This window comes from Zingiber officinale, chromosome 1A (assembly GCF_018446385.1).
Source record: "Zingiber officinale cultivar Zhangliang chromosome 1A, Zo_v1.1, whole genome shotgun sequence".
Taxonomy (NCBI): Eukaryota; Viridiplantae; Streptophyta; class Magnoliopsida; order Zingiberales; family Zingiberaceae; genus Zingiber; species Zingiber officinale.
The window spans coordinates 8,632,119-8,651,123 of NC_055987.1; positions in this window are offsets into that span (position 1 = coordinate 8,632,119).

The following is a 19,005-nucleotide window of genomic DNA, read 5'->3' on the forward strand; positions in this document are numbered from 1 at the left end:
GGATTTCAACTCAGAAAAGCAATAGTAAAATAATAACAATTAAATTAACAGAAAAAAGAAACTCAGCAATTAACCTGGTTACAACCAAGGAGGTTGTAATCCAGGGCGATGAAAAAGCGCACTAGAAGAATCTCTTTGCTGAAGGCGGAGAAGCCTTTTACACACTAACGGCTCAGAACTATTGCTAGGAATTAAGTACAAAGTTGATTGTCTAAGTTGTTGTGAATTCCTAGCTCCAGGGGCCTTTATATAGCTCCTGGAAAGTCTATCCCGAGGGTCCAAGGCGCCTCCAACAAGGTTCAAGGCGCCTCCAGCTCGGTCAGCGGATAAAACTTTATCCGCAACGCAAACGGTCAAATCTGACATGTTGAAGGCGCCTCCAAGCCTGCTGGAGGTGCCTCCAAGCTGGCAGCTCCATTTTTCAGCTTGGTTTCTTCCGCTTCCAATGCTCCGTTCTTTTGGGTGATTGCGGCCAACCGGAATAGGGCTCACCCGAACCTAATTCCCGGCCTTCTCCTCGAGCAGCCTTCCGTCCCAGCTTAACGTCCCTCAAGCACCGCGCACGCTCTTCACGCCCACCGGAGTACTCTTCCGCAGCTCTCTCATCCTTCGGACGCACCGAGCCCGTCGGCTCCCTTCCCGTGTCGTCCTTCTCGCTAGCTGCGTCTTCCGCTTGACTTCCTGTGTTCCTAAGCTCCTGCACACTCAGACACAGGGATCAAACACAGCAGGACCTAACCAACTTGGTTGATCACATCAAAACTACCACGGGGTCCAACACTTTAATGCTCTAGATTATGTTCTATGCTTAATTTCTTTAGTTGCTTACTTTATGTTGTCTTTAATTTCCTTGCAATCATAGTTTAAGTTAGACTAGGTTTTTTTATTTGCATTATCTTTCATTTATTAGGTTAGATTTCATTTAATGTTTCGCTCTTTCATTCCTTAGTTTAATTCTATTATTAGTGAAATCGTAGCGTAGAGTGACAATGCGCTAGCCAAGGACACCATCACCAATTCTATTATTGGTTTGATGTGTGATTTGATGATCTACTTTGTTGATGTTTGATTGTTTGCTTGTGTTCATGTTTTAGTGCTGGTATGAATTCATTATTGGTTGAATTGTAATTGTGTTGAATTCTCCCATGTTTTAGTGCACGTACTCATGTCATTCTGATCCATGTTCGTAAGGTGTTTGACAAAATGTTTCTTCCAACAATAGGTTTACATTTGTGCACTTTATTTTACTTAATGTTAGCTTGTCTTGTCTCTTTCAATTGTTATAAGTTTTGTTCTTCGTTTGAATGCAATTAGGATTAGATTTCTTTAATGCTCTAGATTACGTTCTATGCTTAATTTCTTTAGTTGCTTACTTTATGTTGTCTTTAATTTCCTTGCAATCATAGTTTAAGTTAGACTAGGTTTTCTTATTTGCATCGTCTTTCATTTATTAGGTTAGATTTCATTTAATGTTTCGCTCTTTCATTCCTTAGTTTAATTCTATTATTAGTGAAATCGTAGCGTAAAGTGACAATGCGCTATGAGATCACTACTAATGAATAGATAGGATGTCTTTTATTAATTAGGATTAGATTTCATACTTACATTGCTCTTTTGTTCTTTAGATTTAATTTCATACTTGTTTTGTTATTTCATATCGTAGTTCAAAATTCAAAACCCAACCCCTCCATTTTCAAGTTAAAATTCAAAGCAATAATCGATCCTAATTTTATCATTTACCGCTACATTCTTTGGGGAGACGACCCGAATCATCTCTATACTACTTTAGTGTAGAGGGATTCGGTAAACTTTAATTGTAATTTGATAAGCTCCCGTAGCACGACACTCGAGCTCAACATCAAATTTTGGCGCCGTTGCCGGGGATCTTGTAGTGGTGTTTGATAATTTTAGGATTGCTTTCTTATTTTTCTACAAAATTTTGTTAAAAAAATTGTCAAATGCTTTAATGTTAATAGATTCATGTGTTTGATATTATATACTCCTATGTCTTCTAATCTTGTTTGTTAGTGTTTTAGTGTAGGACCAGGACAATTCTTTCAGTTCAACATGGATCTTTATTCTCAGTAATTCAGAAATATCAATGAATATCATAATTCTAATACTGGGCAAGTGAAACATATATGTACTAATTGTGGCAGTCCATCGCATCCAGTTGCTATATGTCATCTTATTCAAAAGGCTGCTAGATTTCCTATGGAACCTCAGTATTTCCAACATCAATATCAACAGGTATATGATCCAGCTCCTAGTACCTACAGTCATGACTGGGGCAATTATTTGACTCAATACTTTCAACCCCAGATTCCAGAGCAACATGGGTACTTCCAATCCCAATGCTATCAACCCCAACAAATTCCTGAGCAATATGAGAATATACAACAACAAACTTTTGAGCATCCTCTGTGTTACAATTCATACTGGATGAAACATCCAAATTTTATGCATTGGAATGAGCAACAACAAGTGGATCAATCTTTTTCAGCATACCAGATGCCACAAGGATTTCAGGATGATTCTGTGCCCACATGGTCACATTCAGTCCAGTAGACCGATCCAGAACCTGGGGGGACATTTCAAGAAAGTACTAAAGAAGTTTATGCCCCTAGTCAATCAATATTTCAAGATTTGAAGGATGTAATGCAACAGATGCAGCAGCAACAAGAGGCATACACCTAGTCTCAACAAAGAAATGAAGCATCACTACAGAATTGTCAGATGTATCTGGATCAAATTGCAGCATCTATCAGCCAACGACAAGCCCAATTATCTAGTGAGGAGATGGATTCTAGAGAATGTCATAGCCCTGACCCTAATTCTACTCCTATACAGGACTCCTCTACCTTTTTATGTGATGATGTTGTAGTTGTAGATGATTTTGCTTCTTCTAATATTGTTGTTGTAGATATTGTAGATGTAAGTGTTGTTGGTGATGTTGAGGAGCTAGCTGAGCCTGATTATACATTTGTTGATAAGGAAAGTGTAGGGGATTGCAAATTGGAAGCAATACCCCAAGAATCACCTATTTTGATTGGACCATCACTTGAATCAGATGTGGATGATGAGAGTGTAGGGACTTGTGCTGTGGAAGCAGAGCCCCAAGAATCACTTCTTTTTGATGGACCATCAGAACCTGAGCCAGAACTAGAGCCTGAGTTATTACTTGATGAAGAGAAAGTTACATCCACTGTTCTAGAACCTCCAGGTATATTTCGGTACAGCAAGGTAAATATTTCTTATGATCTTGTAGAGAATTCCATAGAGGTTTCGAATATTGATTTTATTGGATGTGACTTATATTTGGATTCATGCTTATCTAAGTTTGATAGTGTTTTATCTCTTCCTTACCCTACATGCGTGTGGAAGGTGCATTCTGTCCTTGGCCTTGCAGGTTTTTACAAGCCCCTGAAGTGGATGCTTAAGTTGAACCGTCTTCAACCTCCGGGAAGAACTTTCAAAAAGAATAGGGGGAAGGGAGCGGTCTTTACTTCAAATGCAAGCATTCCACTCCCAACTTGGATTTTGCACCTTAATCGTTTGCAACCACCTGGAAAGATCATTCCACTACCGGCGTGGCTTCTACTTCTGAATCGTCTTCAACCGCCAAGAATAAAGGGGAGTTCGTTCCTTTTCTTTCCTTTTCTTGCTTCTTTATCTTTACACTTGCATGTTTGTTTGCTTCCATACTTTGCTTTCATACTTTGCTTTCTTGTTTGGCATTTTGTTTGTTTTTTTTTTATACCTTGTTTGATTTTGAGTCATATCTCCCTAGATGTCCCTTTATAATGCTTTGAGAATCGAAAAAAGACAGTTAAGTTTGACTATCAAGTTTTGGTTTCCTTGATATTGTTGGGTACATTTATTGCATTTAGTCATTTGTTGTGGTGATGGACTCTATCTTGTTAGATTATGCATGATATTTTGTTATTTACGTAGTGAGGTTTTTTCCATGCTTATCCTTAATCCTTTTGTGTGTGATAGCACTTGTGATACTTGACACTCTAGAACTTGCTTTGATTCTTTTTGAAATTATGGTAACATAAGCTTGCATGAAAATGATAGAGTCAAATTTTCTTATTCATCTCTTAGTTGTTCCTCTACTTTGTTGTTCTTACTAGTAAGCATTTCACCTATTGCTTTCATTATCATTATCATTGTACTTCCCTTGTCACATCTTTTCATTGTCGTTATATTTTCACTATCATATCTTTATTGATTCATTCATTCCCTAGTCCTTTGATGAGAGCATTGGGTGATTGCATGAAGAGTTACATTTTCTTTGGCATATCTTTATTATTATTATTTTTTTAAGCCCCCTATTGTTGTGAGTTTTAAGTAATATCATGATTTGTTATATTGTCCGAGATGGACAAGTTTAAGTGTGGGGGAGGCAAATATGTATGGACGAATGCTTGTTGAAAAAAAAATTTCTCTCTATGCTTGTTGAAAAAAATGAAAAGAAAGAAAAAAAAAAACAAAGCAAAGAAAAAAAACCAAAGAAAAGAAAAAAAAAGTTATAAAAAAAAGTTAAAAAAAAATAAAAAGAGAGGAAAAAAAATCTCAAACATTTGTTGTTTTGTTAGTGATGAACTAGAAGGAAGTCTCCATGGAAAGATTGATGTATACTCATTTAACATTGTTATTGAGAGATTCTCATGAGTTAAGTTGTTAATACATACATGTATTTTGGAAGTGTTATAGTGGTTGATGTATATCACATGAGAATGTGTAAAGAGAGTTGAGTGTTGGATGTTTAGGTGAGTTTTAAAACATATTATTTGATTGTATTCTTCATATTGATTACCCCAATGCTCTCATATTCTCTTTGAATTCCTTTGTTGTCTATCTTTCTTGTTCTATTGTTTACATGTGTGGTTTCATTATTATTCATGGCAAGTCCTCTTGATTTATGTGTACTTATGTTTACATTAGTGGAGAAGTAGAAAATAAGCAAGCATATGGTAGTACAATGTCATGAGTTGCTTTGGAGAGAGCTCCACTTTCATGTCTATTATTTATGTGAGCATGAGTGTATATATTGTCCTTGTGAGGCTTTATCATGCTTAGTCTATTCAAGTTGATTGAAATTACCATGCTTATTAACTTTTGTGAGAATTGGAATCATGAATACTTTGATTCTTAAAACTTGATCATCCTAAATAACTTTCTTTTACTATTTTCATAGTATTGTTAGGAAATTGATAGGGAGATGAGTTTTTGGTTGCTTCTTAGTTTTATTTTATTTGCCCGAGACATGCAAGAATAAGTGTGGGAGAGTTTGATAATTAGCATTTTGATTCATTATTTCTGTCCTTAATTTTCATGTTTTAATTCTGTCATATGATTAATTGTTAATTTTTATCATGTTTATTAAGTTGGATTCATATTATGGGTTTTGTTATAATTCTTCCTATTTTTATGGATTTCTACTTATAATTGTGTACTTTTATTTTCTAGGGTTTGAGCTCAAGTTGAACTAAATTGAACATAAAATCTTGAGTTAATGAGAAGTACAATCTAAAGAAATCTGAGCCATTGGATCAAATATGTGACAAATTAAATGAAAGATTCATATCTGATTAATTCTAGCCGCTCATCTTGATTTATCCATCCTGATCATTCAATGGATTTCAGTTGATCTCAACCATTCAATCAGATTTGATCTCAGCCACTCCATCGGATCTGGGTTAATCAGGACCGTCGGATCGGATTTGGGGGAATAAATCCACAAAGCATGGCACAGTGTCGAGGCATCTGCTCCTTGCGATTTCTCCCGTTCGGCTCCTTCTCACGCGACCTCTGCTTCTTCTCCTTCACCGACGGCCGGCAGCCACCTCCACTCAACCACCACCGCCGGCCGGACACCATCACCTTCCCTCTTCTGTTCTTCATTTCATCAAGCCGACACTAGCCAAAGACCGGAAGCCATCTCGCCCTTGACATGCCTTTTCTTTCGTGCGACTAGGGCATGCGACACGCATCGCCACTCCGCGGCTCCGCTGGAGTTCTTCTCCTCTTCGGGTTAGAAGCGGGGAAGCTTCTTCATTGGATCCACAGCTGCCTGCAACAAATCTGGATGCAACTCCTTCAACCTCTGCTTCGGGTTAGAAGAAAAGCACGCCCACCATCTTCGGAGATCCACAGTCCATCCATTAAGTGCTTCCACCGGAGACTTCTTCCAAGGGATCTGGTCATCTTCATCCGTTCTTCTAACAGAGTAGCCCACATTCGAACTCCATCACAGCTATTCAAAGCAGCTCGGTTCATTTTGGTTTGATGTGTGATTTGATGATCTACTTTGTTGATGTTTGATTGTTTGCTTGTGTTCATGTTTTAGTGCTGGTATGAATTCATTATTGGTTGAATTGTAATTGTGTTGAATTCTCCCATGTTTTAGTGCACGTACTAATGTCATTCTGATCCATGCTCGGAAGGTGTTTGACAAAATGTTTCTTCCAACAATAGGTTTACATTTGTGCACTTTATTTTACTTAATGTTAGCTTGTCTTGTCTCTTTCGATTGTTATAAGTTTTGTTCTTCGTTTGAATGTAATTATGATTAGATTTCTTTAATGCTCTAGATTACGTTCTATGTTTAATTTCTTTAGTTGCTTACTTTATGTTGTCTTTAATTTCCTTCCAATCATAGTTTAAGTTAGACTAGGTTTTCTTATTTGCATCGTCTTTCATTTATTAGGTTAGATTTCATTTAATGTTTCGCTCTTTCATTCCTTAGTTTAATTCTATTATTAGTGAAATCGTAGCGTAGAGTGACAATGCGCTATGAGATCACTACTAATGGATAGATAGGATGTCTTTTATTAATTATGATTAGATTTCATATTTGCATTGCTCTTTTGTTCTTTATATTTAATTTTATACTTGTTTTGTTATTTCATATCGTAGTTCAAAATTCAAAACCCAACCCCTCCATTTTCAAGTTAAAATTCAAAGCAATAATCGATCCTAATTTTATCATTCACCGCTACATTCTTTGGGGAGACGACCCGAGTCATCTCTATACTACTTTAGTGTAGAGGGGTTCGGTAAACTTTAATTGTAATTTGATAAGCTCCCGTAGCACGACACTCGAGCTCAACATCAGTGGGCCAACCTGTCAACTTGGTAGATTAAGAAATCTTCAACCCAACCCAATCGAAGACGGATTGCGGGTTTGGCGGGCCAACCCACGGGCCCATAAAAATTTTTAAAAAAATAAAAAAAAATCTTTCATATCTTTGACAAGCTTCTGCAGCTTGATATGCAACCTTTAAAAGGAGAATGAAAAATTGCAACTTGAGATAAATTCACAGAAAACGTTACTTGAAGAAGAGATTAATGATTTGCGAGAGACAATTAGGAAAATCAAAGCAGTAAAGGGTGAGATAGATGGATTATGGGATATGCAAGAGTTGATAATTGTTGACTAGCAGAAGCAAATTTCAATGCTTTAAGTTGAAAAAGATTTATCCACCTATGACCTCAATCTCATGATCAATAAAGCTAATAGCCAGCTAGAAAAATTTTCGTATCTTAAACCATATCGTGCCATTCTTCATGTCCACGAACATGTGTTTCTCGACCCGCGGCCTAACCCAAGCCTGTCGCAAGCTGACCCGCGCGGGTCGCAGGCATAGGCAGGTCAGCCTGCGGCGGGCTTGTGTTGATAAAATTCCAACCCAACCCGCTTAATTAGTTTGGCAGGGCGGGCCAACCCGACAGGTCCAACCTAAATTTTATATATATATATATATATATATATATATATATATATATACCTTGCACATTTACCAGCAACTGAGTGTAAATTCGCCGCTCGGAAGCTCATTCGGGCATCCCAATCCTCAAAAGTGAATTGGGGCGCCCTAGATTTACACTCAATCGCTCATGAGTGTGAAGGGTAAGGATGTGCGGGATAAATTTGCTATATATATTGATCCTGTCCGAACCAGAAATCAACAGACGCTGGGCACGTGGCGCTCCCTGACTCGCTGATGTAGCTCTCCAACTGGTGGCGCGATGCTCCGGCTAACCTGCACAGAAGTCGGGCCGGGAAGGGGGTTCCCGGCGACGACCCTCCGACGCTCAAGTCAGGTAAACTACGATGAACAAGGTGGCTCCCAAAGTCTCAGAGTACGTACCTAGAATCCTCTTTGTCGGTGAAACCTGAAGTTCTTTATATATACAGCTGTGAAAGGTTTAGGCACGCGTACCAAGGTGCATAAGTGTCCTCTGTCTTATCCTAGGTATGCGGCTGTCAGAAAGCTTACCTGTCCTTTCCTAGGTACGCGGCTGTCAGAAAGTTTACCTGACCCATATCGATACAGTCAAAGCATGCCCTCGATGGGACAGCAGAATCTCCTATCACAAGATTTGGAGCATGGCACACACGTGAGACCTACAGGTTGTCAAAGAAAGAAATCCCCTGGCCTTTTCCCTTGCTCCAAACTTGTAGTCCGAGCGGACAGATACCTAAACATCCGACCGGACATCTGCAGTGGTTTGCTTGTGCTTTGTGGAGACTAACAAACAGGGGTGCTTTATGACTGTGGTCGGTCAAAAGGTCAGCTCGGTCCATGACCTTTTTAACTGAGCGTCGGAACCCCGATTTGATAGGGTGCCTCCCAACTATAAGTGCGAGCCGGCCGGACCCCTCCGGGTACTCGATTTCGCCAGTCCAATCGGCCCGGCCATCTACGGTCGTCCGTCCGGTCGGCCCCCACTCCCCTCTGGGTGGGCGGCTGTTCCGGTGACTTCCACTTGGCGTTGACTTTGCAGGAAGGGGGGGGCCCACTCTTACTACCGGATCACTTGCCTTCGAGTCTAGTCGAAGGAGGCGCATAGTCCGACCGACTCGACTGTGAGTCTAGCCGAACGGCTCCTCCATGCTAATACTCTCCGCCCGGTCAGCGGCAGAGATATCCTTGAATGAATCAATGATGGCTTTCGCCGGATCTCCTCGCGTTCTGCGCCAATCTTCGACATCAATGTCGACCATACCTTCATTAAATGCTCCGAATGATTGACTGCCACGTGGAGCAATGCCATCAGAGTACGGAGGCGGTTGCATGATATTTGGATGTGACCGAAGCAATTCGAAATAAACGGCTAGATGTACGCGTTGATTCCGTGACTGGATCCGACGGTGGAGGCCGACCGGCCCTCACCCTATAAATTCTTCTTTTCCTTCTCGCCTTCACACGCCTCCGTTACCTCTACTGTTGCTCTCTGCGCTGTGGAGCTCCGGCGATCTTGTTGCTGCCTTCTGACGCTCTCCGGCGCCTTTCCTCGATTCATCTCCCCTCAGTAAGGTTTTAGATCTCTCCTCCTTCCTTTCCGGTATCTAATCCGCATTTCTCCCCCTAGCTCCAGTCTTTGAAATTCCATTCCTTCGTCTTTGGAACTTCCTTTTTTGATTTATCCTGTCCGGATCATGGCCAGTTCCTCTCATCTCGAAGAACAATCCCTAGGCCCATGGTATACTACCATGCGATCCCGTTTCGAACAACGGGATTTTGATATATTGGCTGACAATTTCGAAATCCCCGAGGATATCGAATTTCGCCTGGCTGGTCCTGCCGCTCGGCCACACAGATCGCCGCGCGGTGGTTTCTGTGTCTTTCGCGACCAATTTACCGCCGGTCTGCGATTCCCCGTACATCCTTTTATAGCAGACGTCTGCAATTATTTTGGCGTGCCGCTCGGAAGTTTAGTACCAAATACCTTCCGTCTCCTCTGCGGCGTTGTTGTCTTGTTTAAGATTCACAATATTCCCCTCCGACCGGAGGTCTTCTTTTATTTCTATTATCCTAAGCAAGCCGAGCCGGGCACCTTTATGTTCCAAGCTCGGCCCGGTTTGGTCTTCTTCAATAAACTACCCACTTCCAATAAACATTGGAAGGACTATTATTTCTATATCCGCATGCCCGGTCAGCCAAACTTTCCGACCCAGTGGCAAGTCAGTCTACCTCCTACTCCTGAGTTGAAGAAATTCAAGACCCGACCGGATTATCTTCACGCCGCAAATGTACTAGCCGGTCTGCGGCTCGACATCAACAAACTTCTTCACGAGGGAGTGATGTACATTTTTGGGCTGAGTCCTATACGGACCCCACTTCCGACCGGCTTCGGTAAGAATTTTGCTTGGGCACTTGCTTTAATTGCTAACTGATTTCTTCTTCTCTTCATGCAGCTGACATCGTCATGGACTCGGTGATGGCCGACGTTCTGAAGAGGAAGGCAACGGCGCTGGAGGCCGCGGCGGCAAAGGAAATGAAGGCGCTGGGTATTCAGCCGGTCGGTTCTCACGAAGGAGAGAGCGGCACTCAGGCTGAATCGGCCGCTCAGGCCTCTCAACAACAGGCGACCAGCGGAGCTACCCCCTCCAGGGAACCAACGGCCCCCGAGGAAGGGTCCGTTCGGGAGGAGGAACCCTGCAAAGAGGCGCGGGTGGAGACTCAGCTCGGCTACCTCATGGTCCAACCCTCCGTCGGGCGTGTGGTGCTAAAGGAAAGGAGCCGTGCGAGACCATTTCGTCACCGGATGCCTTGGTGAGACGGTGGCTCCGGTTGAGGCCACTCGGTCGACACTCTCCCCGCTCGCTTCGGTCCAACGTTCGACCATCCATTCGCGGTTTTCTGCGCCAGCTTCTGATCCCGGCCGCACAATACGGGTTACTCTTCATCTTCCAATCAAGAGTTGCTACGAGCCGGCCCACCGTGCCGAGCACACCATTACTGAAAGGGCCCTCGAGATGTGGGCGGCTCGGGCGTGATGATCCCCTCCGAACTTAGCCATGACCACATCTGGCTACGGGGTAAGTTTGTTGTTTTCAAGTTTGCCTAAATATTTCAGCTCGGCTTTTAACAACTGGGTCTTCTTGCTTGAGATGGGTGGAAGAGATAGCGGTTTCCAGCCGCCTAGCTATGGCGGACGAGGAGATAAGACAACTGCAGGCGGCAAGCGGTCCGAGCGGCTCCCAAGGCCCTTCCTACTCCGAGTGCAAAAGGAGCTCAAACCAATCTACTAGAGGCTGAGCGGAAGAAAACAGCCGACACGCCTACAGTGTCCAGCGACGGGTCAAGTCGCTTGACCCAAAGATAACTGGCCACCACTCGGAAGAACACGACCATCTCCGATCTGGAGAAGAAAACGTGGAGGCCCGGGCACTGGAGCAGTTGAAGGAGCAGCCGAGCGGCTAGAAGGCGAGCAGAAGGGCCGCTCGGAGAAGATTGAACGTCTGAATGAGGCCCTCACGAGCTCCCAGGCAACCTTCAAAGAATACCAGGATGCCGAGCCGAGCCGAATCGCCGCTCTCCGACAAAGCCACATCCGATCGCCCGAGTTCTCGGAGAAAATTTGCGAGCGGATGTACTCGGCTTTCGACTTGGCCATTACGGCCACTATGACCTATCTCAAGTCGAAGGGCCTTCTTCCGGAGTCCACCAATATTCCGGCCGGCGATCAGGTGGAGCTCCTGAGCAACATTCCGAGGGACCTCTACGACTACATCGAGTAATTCTTGTAATTTCGCCGCTCGACTGAACATGAACCTTTTTGTACTTAGGCCACTCGGCCTAAGGTTTTAATTTTAATGAAATGCTTTCCTTTCGTGTACTCTATCTTTTTGCACTGTCCCCTTGCTAACACTTGTACTGTCCGCTCGTCTTCTATCACATCATACCTTGGGCATTCGAGATGCATTCTTGCAAGTGTTTTCCCCAGCTCTTCCGTTCGGCCGAATATCATTCTGTGCTGCTAGCCAGAATCGCTCGTTATAAGCCGATCCGAACCTTTTATACCTAGAATACGGATAATTGCAGTGTCGACGATATTCCACTCGGGTTATTTATAGACGTCGGCTCGTCTCTCGATTTTTAACGACGGAGCTCGTCGGTTCGTCCGCTCGGATTATTTATAGACGCCGGCTCGTCTCTCGATTTTTAACGACGGAGCTCGTCGGCGCGGATATTTATAGCCGGACGGCGCGGCTCTCGATCTTTAACGACGGAGCTCGTCGGCGCGGATATTTATAGCCGGACGGGGCGGCTCTCGATCTTTAACGACGGAGCTCGTCGGTTCGTCCGCTCGGATTATTTATAGACGCCGGCTCGTCTCTCGATTTTTAACGACGGAGCTCGTCGGCGCGGATATTTATAGCCGGACGGCGCGGCTCTACGGTTTAACGTCTGGGCTAGACGACCTTTCGCTCGGTTTTTATAGCCGGTCGGCGCAGCTCTACGGTTTAACGTCTGGGCTAGACGACCTTTCGCTCGGTTTTTATAGCCGGTCGGCGCGGCTCTACGGTTTAACGTCTGGGCTAGACGACCTTTCGCTCGGTTTTTATAGCCGGTCGGCGCGGCTCTACGGTTTAACGTCTGGGCTAGACGACCTTTAAGGCTAACTCCTTACCAGGTCGAGCGACCTTGGCCTTCCTTTCAGCAGAGGATACCCTGTGCTTTCATCTTTCTACTTCCTGCATCGCAAGTACATAGGCGACCAAAAAGTATATAAGTTTATATTTAGCGCACCTTTCACCCAACTTGGAGAACGTATTCATGGCGGAACGGCTCAGGGTCTACTTCGTCGGGCATTTTGGCTCGAATAATTTGCCTCCGTCCGAACAGCACGGGGCCTTCGTTCCTCGAGCGTTTGGCTCGACCCATTTACCTCCGGCCGAGCGGCGTGGGGCCTTCGTTCTTCGATGATAATGCCTTATATTCGCTCTTTTGACTTTTCATTTCTGCATTTCCAGTAATCAATCGAAAAATGTACACAGGATGATTTACATAGGCACACCTTTCACCCCGCCCGGTAAGGCTGGAGGTGGTTCGCGCTCCACGGCCTATCTAGCTGCCTACCGTCCTCATCCTCCAAATAATACGCGCCCGAGCGGAGCTTTTCGATGATTTTGAAGGAGCCTCAAGCTTGCCGACGTCGCCGACCGGCTTGACTTTCTTCCAGACCAGGTCGCCTACCTGGAATGATCTGGGAATGACGCGTCGGTTGTAGTTTTGCTTCATTCGTTGACGATAGGCCATCAGCCGAACGGATGCCTTGGCACGCTCTTCGTCGATCAAATCCAGCTCCATGTTTCTCCGCTCGGCGTTGCCCTCATCATAACACTGGATCCGCGCGGACTCGACGCCGACTTCGACCGGAACGACGGCCTCACCGCCGTATACCAAATGGAACGGCGTGACTCCTGTCCCTTCTTTTGGCGTCGTTCGGATGGCCCATAAAACGCCCGGCACTTCATCCGGCCAACTTCCTCCCACGTGGTCGAGCCGAGCGCGCAGAATACGGAGAATTTCCCGATTGGCTTGACCGTTGCTTTGGGGGTAAGCCACAGACGTGAAGTGTTGCTCGATGCCGTAGCTTTTGCACCAATCTTCCAGCACCTTCCCTGTGAATTGCCGCCCGTTGTCGGAAACCAATCGGCGAGGGATACCGAACCTACAGATGATATGTTGCCAGATGAATTTCTTGACCATCTGCTCGGTGATCCTGGCTAGTGGCTCGGCCTCCACCCACTTGGAGAAATAATCGACCGCCACTAGCAAAAATTTCCTCTGCCCGGTCGCCATAGGAAATGGACCCACAATATCCATTCCCTATTGATCGAACGGACATGAGACGGTTGATGCCTTCATCTCCTCTGCCGGTCGGTGGGAGACATTGTGATACTTCTGGCATGAAAGGCAAGTAGATACTGTCCGGGCGGCGTCTATTTGTAAGGTCGGCCAAAAGTATCCAGCTAGCAAAATCTTCTTGGCTAGTGATCGTCCGCCCGGATGTCCTCCGCAAGATCCTTGATGTACCTCTTGGAGGATGTAAGCCGAGTCTTCCGAGCTCACACACTTCAATAGCGGGCGAGAGAAAGCCTTCTTGTAGAGCTGATCGCCGATGAGTGTGAACCGACCGGCCCTCCTCCTGAGCAGCTGGGCTTCATCCCGACCGGCCGATGTGGCTCCCGAGCGGAGGAACTCTATGATGGGTGTCCTCCAGTCGCTTGGAAATGTGAGGCCTTCCATTCGGTCGACGTGCGCCACCAGCAGTACTTTTTCAATTGGTTGCTGAATGGCGATCGGCGTTATAGAACTTGCTAGTTTGGCCAACTCATCGGCAGCCTGGTTCTCCGTTCGGGGAATCTTTAGAATAAGGACCTCTCGGAAAGTAACTTTGAGTTTTTCAAAGGCTTCAGCGTAGAGCTTAAGCCGAAAGTTATTGGCGGCCACCGTGAATCGAATAGAGAGTCACCCGGCTCCGCGTCTGTAATCCGCTATGAGGGCCTCATACTCGCTTCATTGTTGGTGGCTTTGTAGTCCGTAGGACGGATAGGTGCATCTTTTCTTCTTGAGGTGAGATCAGCAATATTCCAATCCCACTTCTCGAGTGGAAGACCCATCCACATATATCCTCCACAGAGCTTCCGGCTCGCCTCTGCACTTCGGTCACAAAATCAGCCAAGGATTGCGCTTTGATTGCCGAGCGGGGCTGGTATTGGATGTCAAATTCACTTAGTTCTATCGTCCACTTGATGAGCCGTCCGGACGCTTCTGGATTCAACAGACTCTTCCTAGTGGACTGTTTGTCCGGACGATGATGGTGTGAGCCAAGAAATATGGTCGAAGCGCCGAGCGGCTAGAATCAAAGCAAAGGCCAACTTCTCGAGCCCGGTGTAACGAGATTCAGCATCTTTTAAAATGGCTTAGAAAATACACCGGCTGCTCTTCGCCGCTCGCCCTCACAAGTGCCGAGCCTACAGCATGCTCGATTGACGACAGATACAGATAAAGTGACTCACCCCGATCGGCTTGGCAAGTATAGGCAGAGAATTCAGATATGTTTTCAATTCTTGAACGCTCGGTCACATTCCTCATCCCACTGGAACTGGTAGCCTTGCGCAAGATCTTGAAGAATGGTAGGCTCGGTCGGCGGTTTGGAGATGAATCTGGACAAAGCGGTTATTCGACCGGTTAACGTTGCACTTCCCTCGTATTTGGAGGCGGCATGTCTTGCGAGCTTTCACCTTGCTAGGATTGGCTTGATTCCCGCTCGGTCACTATATATCCCAAGAAACGCCCCCTTGCTCCGAACAAGCATTTACGGGGATTTAGCTTGACTCCATATCTGCGTAGCGTTTGAAAGGTTTCTTCCATGTCCTTGAAGAGATCGGCGCTCGGAAGGATTTGATAAGAATGTCGTCACATAAACTTCCAGCCGATCTGCTTCCTGAACACTTTGTTCATCAAGCGTTGATAGGTGGCCCGCATTCTTCAATCGAACGGCATCACATTGTAGCAATATGTGCGTCGTGATCCTAACCTTTTCACGATCTTCACGGGCGGCGGTACTTGGTGATAGCCACGGTAGGCGTCGAGCATGCAAATTAATTCACAGTCGGCCGTAGAGTCCACCTATCAGGGCAGAGGATAAAAATCTTTGGGGCATGCTTTGTTTAAGTCCCGAAAGTCGATGCAAACTCTCCACTTGCCGCCCGGCTTGGAGACCAATACCACGTTGGCCAGCCAGCTCGGGAACTGCACCTCGCGTATGTGGCCGGCCTCCAGAAGTTTCTCTACTTCCGCCCGGATGATGACATTCTGCTCGGCACTGAAATCTCTTTTCCTCTGCTTCACTGGCCGAGCGTCTGGTCGGACATGTAACTCATGCTGCGCTAGGCTCGGCGAAATTCCGGGCAACTCATGTGTCGTCCAGACGAAGACATCGTGATTTCGTTGGAGGCATTGGATCAGCTTCTCCTTCTGTTCTTCCTCCAGATCAGAGGCGATAAAAGTCGTGGCCTCCGATCGGGTCGGATGGATCTGAACTTCCTCCTTTTCATCATAAATTAAAGCAGGAGGTTTCTCGGTTATGGCGTGTACCTCGATTCGGGGCGCCTTCCGAGCGCACTTCTCCTACTTTGTCCTCCACGGGGAACTTTATCTTCTGGTGGAAGGTTGAGACAACCGCTCGGAATTCGCCGAGCGCCGGTCGTCCCAAAATGACGTTGTAGGATGAGGGAGAGTCGACCACCACGAAGTTTATTGTCCTGGTCCTCCTGAGCGGCTCTTCTCCCCGGATTTGTCCGACCGGCTGAACTTCGTTGCCCGTAAACCCGTAGAGCGGGGTCGTCATGGGCAGCAACTCGGCTCGATCAATTTGCAGCTGATCGAACGCCTTCTTGAATATGATGTTGACCGAGCTCCCTGTGTCAACAAATATGCGGTGAATGGTGTAATTTGCTATTACCGCTTTAATGAGCAGCGCGTCGTCGTGGGGCACTTCCACTCCTTCTAAGTCCCCGGGTCCGAAAGTGATTTCCGGTCCACTTGCCCGCTCTTGGCTACAGCCGACCGCGTGGATCTGTAGCTGCCGGACGCCCGCCTTTCTGGCTCGGTTGGAGTCTCCTCCGGTCGGCCCACCAGCAATAACGTTGATCTCGCCCCGGGAAGTATTGCTCCTGTTTTCCTCCTCCCGAGTGGACGGTCGGGACCGTTCTCTGGACGCCCGGCGATTCTCCTGTCTTGGGGATCGGTGCCGATCGGGCGTCTGGTGATGTCGCCTCTCGGTGCGGGTCCGGTCAGCTTCATGAGCCCTTTGTCTCCTGTCGATGGGAGGCGACCGCCGTTCGGCTTTCCTGGGAACGGGATTAGCCACGAAGGGAAGACTTCGACAATCCCTCGTGTTGTGCGTATCCGACTGGTGGATGGAACAGAACATAGGGGTCCACCTCTTCTTTGGCTTGGGCCGAGCGGCAGCCACTTCTTGTACGTGCGATCTGACGTGGGGGGATCGAATTGCTTCGGCCCTCGGTCCTCTGGGTGGCTGCTGAGCGGCGTTCTGTTTCCGCTCGGCATGAACAGGTGCGCGCTCGATTGGAGTTTCCTTTTTCCGAGCGGCTTGCGCTTCTTCCACGTTTATGTATTCGTTGGCCCGATGTAGCATGTGATCGTAATCTCGGGGCGGCTTTCGGATGAGCGACCGGAAGAAGTCCCCATCCACAAGGCCTTGCGTGAAGGCGTTCATCATCGTCTCCGATGTGGCCGTTGGGATATCCATCGCCACTTGGTTGAATCGCTGGATGTAAGCTCGAAGCGATTCTCTCGGCTCTTGCTTGATGGCAAACAAGCTGACACTTGTCTTCTGATAACGCCGACTGCTGGCGAAGTGGTGGAGGAAGACCGTTCGGAAGTCCTTGAAGCTAGTGATGGATCCGTCCGGCAACCTCCGGAACCACCGTTGAGCAGATCCCGAGAGAGTGGTAAGAAAGACTCGGCACTTCACTCCATCGGTGTATTGATGGAGCGTGGCTGTGTTATCAAACTTACCCAGATGATCATCCGGGTCCGTTGTTCCATTGTACTCGCCGATCGTCGGAGGCACGTAGTGCTTGGGTAGAGGGTCTCGTAGAATAGCCTCCGAGAATTGGCGATTGATCCGCTCGGGAGATGAGTCCGCCCGGGGTGCTTTTCCTTTTCTGTCATCCCGCCTTGGAATCTCGTCTGAAGAAGAGCCTCTATCTCTTCGAGCTGGTGCGGCTTCAGGGGTGCGAAATAAGGCCCGATGGAATGCGACGGTGGCTGGAGGTGCTTCCGCTTGGCCACCAGACACAGATGTTGCTTGTTGCTCTGGCCGTTCGGCTGATGTTTTTTGTCTTTGCTCCACTAGTTTGGCAGCCCTCATCTCGACCAGAGCTTCGAGTTCTTCTGTTGAAAGCGCCACCGTGTGTTGTTGTCCAGCCTCGTCCATTGCTCTTGTTCGAATGCAGGTGCGTTCCCACAGACGGCGCCAATTTGATCCTGTCCGAACCAGAAATCAACAGACGCTGGGCACGTGGCGCTCCCTGACTCGCTGATGTAGCTCTCCAACTGGTGGCGCGATGCTCCGACTAACCTGCACAGAAGTCGGGCCGGGAAGGGGGTTCCCGGCGATGACCCTCCGACGCTCAAGTCAGGTAAACTACGATGAACAAGGTGGCTCCCAAAGTCTCAGAGTACGTACCTAGAATCCTCTTTGTCGGTGAAACCTGAAGTTCTTTATATAGAGCTGTGAAAGGTTTGGGCACGCGTACCAAGGTGCATAAGTGTCCTCTGTCTTATCCTAGGTATGCGGTTGTCAGAAAGCTTACCTGTCCTTTCCTAGGTACGCGGCTGTCAGAAAGTTTACCTGACCCATATCGATACAGTCAAAGCATGCCCTCGATGGGACAGCAGAATCCTCTGTCACAAGATTTGGAGCATGACACACACGTGAGACCTACAGGTTGTCAAAGAAAGAAATCCCCTGGCCTTTTCCCTTGCTCCAAACTTGTAGTCTGAGCGGACAGATACCTAAACATCCGACCGGACATCCGCAGTGGTTTACTTGTGCTTTGTGGAGACTAACAAACAGGGGTGCTTTATGACTGTGGTCGGTCAAAAGGTCAGCTCGGTCCATGACCTTTTTAACTGAGCGTCGGAACCCCGATTTGACAGGGTGCCTCCCAACTATAAGTGCGAACCGGCCGGACCCCTCCGGGTACTCGATTCCATAGGCCGACCGGCAGTCCAATCGGACCGGCCATCTACGGCCGTCCGTCCGGTCGGACCACACTCTCCTCTGGGTGGGCGGCTGTTCCGGTGACTTCCACTTGGCGTTGACTTTGCAGGAAGGGGGGGCCCACTCTTACTACCGGATCATATATATATAGATATCTTTAGAGTTCAGGGGTTGAGTTATAGTGTTTAAGTTAAAAAAATTAAAATGAAAAGAATTTAAATACTCATGGTGTATAGTATATAGTATTTAGGGTATATATTTAGGATTTAGGAATTGGGTTATATTGAGTTTAAGTCAATAAGATTTTTCCTTTAGACTTCAGACTTTCTTCTTGGATTAAAGTGTTTAAGATAAAAAAATTTAGATGTTCACAAGGTATATTATATATATTTAGGATTTAAAATTTTAAAAAAATATTAATTAAATATATATATAGAGAGAGAA